Source organism: Triticum urartu, chromosome 3 (genome assembly GCF_003073215.2).
Source record: "Triticum urartu cultivar G1812 chromosome 3, Tu2.1, whole genome shotgun sequence".
Lineage (NCBI taxonomy): Eukaryota > Viridiplantae > Streptophyta > Magnoliopsida > Poales > Poaceae > Triticum > Triticum urartu.
In genome coordinates, this window is record NC_053024.1 from 48,383,480 (window position 1) to 48,388,225 (window position 4,746).

Sequence of the window (4,746 nt, forward strand, 5' to 3'; positions counted from 1 at the left end):
ATCGCTAGAAAGTGGTTTGCGAGAAGGGACGTGGAAGGTGGGAAGAGGGCGGATGAAAAGAGAGCGAAACGGGAATATTATGTTCTTTTTATAAGCAGTGTAGATGTAGATAGATATCTGTTTGTTCGATAGGAACGGTCTTACCGTGCGTCATTCGTGCGTGTTTGGACTGGACTCTGACTCTCTCACATAAACCGTGTCAAGAAACTACAGGATCGATCAGACCCATCTAGGGCAAAGCGTACGCCCGGGCGATGGAAGCCCTGGCGCCCCCGAGTCACGGCCGCCGTCGTCGCCCATGGCAGGACCTCCTGTCGGAGCTCTTGGGCCTCGTGCTCCAGCGCGTGCCGTCCCACGCCGACCGCGTCCGCCTGCGCGCCGTCTGCCGCACGTGGCGCGCCAGCGCGCGCCTGCAGCCTGCGCTACCAGCGCTGCTCCCGTGGCTCGCCCTCCGCGACGGCTCCTTCCTCAGCCTCCCCGACGGCGAGGTCCACCGCCGCGTCCTCGTCCCGGACGACGACGTCGCCCACCGTGTCTCCACCGGCAGCACCCTCTTCCTCGTGCACAGCGACGACGAGTGCTCTTTGATGAACCCTCTCTCCCGGAAGACAACGGCCTCTCGATGCGTCGACCTCAACTGCCTCTGCACTCGGCCGGGCGTCCTGGTCGACACCGACAACATCCGCAAGGTGGTGGTGATGTCCGACCACGTCGTGGCAGTCCGGACAGGACCCCGAATGTACCTTAAGGACGTCACCATCTCTATTCGTCGGCCCCAGTCGACAACCGTGGAATGGCGGTGGTCACCCCCTGGAGACACCTATTCCTCCGTCCGTGACATAGCGCTCTTCCAAGACAAGCTCTACGTCCTTACCGTAACAAATTATGGTGTGTACCCTCTACGTCTTTACGCCATGGACATGGTCAGCGACAACCATGTGAGCTTCCAACGCATGATCACCACGCTAGAAGATGACGTGGAGGACTGGAATGCTGGCGACCTTGACCACTACCTGGTTGCGTCCGGGGATCGGCTGCTGATGGTGAAACGAAGGAGGGAAGTCTTCATCGTGCTGCCGGTCCCGGGGCCGGTGTTCATGCCCACCAGCTGGTTTGAGGTCTTCGAGGCAGCCGACCTGGGCAGCAGTTGAGGATGCTGGAGAAAGGTCAGCACCCTGATGGGACGGGCTCTCTTCCTCAGCGAAGGCTGCTCCGAGTCTCTTCCAGCAGGCGGTGCCCAAAACGTCGGAGCTCGAGAGGATTGCATCTACTTTCTGAATGAACGCAACCATTACGATGCAAGGACGAGGAGCCTCTACTCCGGCGTGTACGACATGAGAGATGGGACTTTCTCACCCTTGCCGTTTGAGACAGTGGCTGCACGTGAAGGTCCATTGACAGCAACTTGGTTTTTCCCTGCAGATACATGAGACTTAGTTAAGATGCATTGGTACAAGTTCATGCTGATGCATACTTAACTTCGTTCCAGCTTTTGCCTCATATTTTGATATTGTTTACACTAGATTTCCATTCCTCATTCACCAAAATTCTGCCGGGTGGGTTCCTCATACGTGACTTGGCCAAACCCGGTTTTCTTGCGGTCGTCAGGTGGGCATACCATCGCTTCACCCAATTGGTTAAGCTACAACCATTTGCTCAATTGGTCCCTCCCATCTAGGGCATGTTTGGTAGGTTGCATCGTTTTTCCGCTATTTATACATGTCAGTGAGTTGGGCCTGACTAAGTGAAACCATGTTGTTAGTATAGTTTGGTAGGCTGCACTGCACTGAGAGTTTGATCATCATCGTGTGTATTCACACCATGGCCGAGGTCATGATCATCATCGATCATCACATTCTCCTCCTTTGGCACAAGCTCATCACAACCCCTTTCTAGGATCCAATTATTGAGAATGAAACATGCAAGAATAAGCCTAACATTAGTGTAGAAAGAGTGTAATGGTTTCGGATCCATGATCTTAAACCTGTTCTTCAAAGCTCCAAGTGTTCTCTCGGCTTACGGCTAGAGTGTTTGAAATTGAACAATTTCTATGCGGTCCTAGGATAGTTCCTAGAAGAGAACTTGTTCAGATGATACCTAGTTTTCCTGAAGGGTGGAAGAACACTAGACCGGCATGCATATCCAGCATCTCCTAGGTAGAACTTGTCATCGAGGACACTTGATAGCGCACAAGTATAGGGGATGCAACAGTTTTCGAGGGTAGAGTATTCAACCCAAATTTATTGATTCGACACAAGGGAAGCCAAAAAATATTCTCAAGTATTAGCAGCTGAGTTGTCAATTCAACCACACCTAGAAACTTAATATCTGCAGCAAAGTATTTAGTAGCAAAGTAATATGATAGTAGTGGTAGCGGTAGCAAAAGTAATATTTTTAGGTTTTTGTAGTGACTGTAACAATAGCAACGGAAAAGTAAATAAGCGAAGAACAATATATAAAAAGCTCGTAGGCATTGGATCGGTGATAGAGAATTATGCTGGATGCGATCGATCATGCAACAGTTATAACATTTTCCATAGGGTGACACAGAATTAGCTCCAGTTCATCAATGTAATGTAGGCATGTATTCCGAATATAGTCATACGTGCTTATGGAAAAGAACTTGCATGACATCTTTTGTCCTACCCTCCCGTGGCAGCGGGGTCCTATTGGAAACTAAGGGATATTAAGGCCTCCTTTTAATAGAGTACCGGACCAAAACATTAACACATAGTGAATACATGAACTCCTCGAACTACGGTCATCACCGGTAATGGTCCCGATTATTGTCACTTCGGGGTTAACGGATCATTACACATAATAGGTGACTATAGACTTGCAATATAGGATCAAGAACACACACATATTTATGAAAACATAATAGGTTCAGATCTGAAATCATAGCACTTGGTCCATTAGTATAGCCAACGGTGCGCCATTAGTATCTGGTATACTAATGGCGCACCACATAGAAGTGCGACATTAGTAACAATTTTTTTTCAATTTTTTTTCAGAAATTTTTTTAAATTTTTTTTCTTAATCTCAAGTCACTATGGCTTAATCTCAGGTCAATATGCTTAATCTCAGGTCAAATCGCACTCCGTGGTTAAACTTCCCGAAAGTTCACCCATCCTCACACTACTCCAACTCAAGCACGCTTAACTTCAGAGTTCTATCCAACCCCAGCAACAGCTCACTTCACAGGCACTTGTTGATATATCTAGCATATCAATCCTATTATACCTTGTTGATGTCTAGGACTTTGTTCATGTTCATGACTATGATGAAATTTTAAAAAATATTTCAAACTTCCCGGTCATATTACGTATCATTTTTTGAAAAAAAATTCAAAAAAAATTCAAAACCAATTTTTTTTTCTGTTACTAGTGGCGCACCACATCCACGGTGCGCCACTAGTAAGTTTGAAATTTTTTAATTTTTTTTGCCTCTAGATCTTGAAAGCCCTGTAACTTTTTTCTGTTAGGTTTTTGGGGATTTTGAAAATGTTTAATGGGGTAGATGATTTTTCATATAAAAAACTTTTTAATCCGAGTTCGTATGCAAAAGTTATGCCCATTTTACAAATTTTCAGAGAGATTTTGCAAATAAAGTCGAAATTCATATTTGTAAATTTTCCCAACAACTAGACCACATATCACATGGTAAACTTATTTTCTTTTATTTTTTTGACATTTTTATCATTTTCTTTTTTTAAAAAAAAACTGAAAAGGCGGTCCAAGGGGGTGCATTCGGTGGAATTTTTGGGCCAAGTTAGTAATGGCGCACCGTAGTAATGGCGCACCGTGGGAGTGGTGCGTCATTACTAGTTGAACTAGTAATGGCGCACCACTCCCACGGTGCGCCATTACTATTTTTGAAAAAAAATATTTGAAAAAAATTTACTAGTGGCGCACCGTGGATGTGGTGCGCCATTACTAGTTAAAACTACTAATGGCGCACTATCCCCTGATGCGCCATTACTAGTTTTGAAAAAAAAATTGAAAAAAATTTGAAATTTCTTTTACTAAAGGCACACCGTGGATGTGGTGCGACATTACTAGTTTAACTAGTAATGGCGCACTATCCCCTGGTGCGCCATTAGTAGTTTTGAAAAAAAAATAAAAAAAATTTGTTACTAATGGCGCACCAGGGATGTGGTGCGCCATTAGTATTTGGACACTAATGGCGCACCAACACATGATGCGCCATTAGTATATAGTAATGGCGCACCACATGTCTGGTGCGCCATTAGTGTCCATTTCATCTATTGCCCTTTTCCTAGTAGTGAATTGGTGATGAAGGAAGGTTGATGATGACGATGGCGACGGATTCCCCTCTCCGGAGCCCCCAACGGACTCCAGATCAGCCCTCCCGAGAGAGTTTAGGGCTTGGCGGCGGCTCCGTATTGTAAAACATGATGAATCCTTCTCTCTGATTTTTTTCTCCCCGGAAGTGAATATATGGAGTCAAGGTGGACGTCCGTGGAGCGTTAGGGGGGCCCATAAGGTAGGGGACGCGCCCAGGGGGTAGGCGCCCCGCCCACCCTTGTGGAAAGGGTGTGGGTCCCCTGATGTGGATTCTTCTTTCAGTATTTTTTATATATTCCAAAAATAATCTCTGTTGATTATCAAGTCATTCTGAGAACTTTTATTTCTGCACAAAAATAACACCATGGCAATTGTGCTGAAAACAGCGTCTGTCTGGGTTAGTTCCATTCAAATCATGCAAGTTAGAGTCCAAAACAAG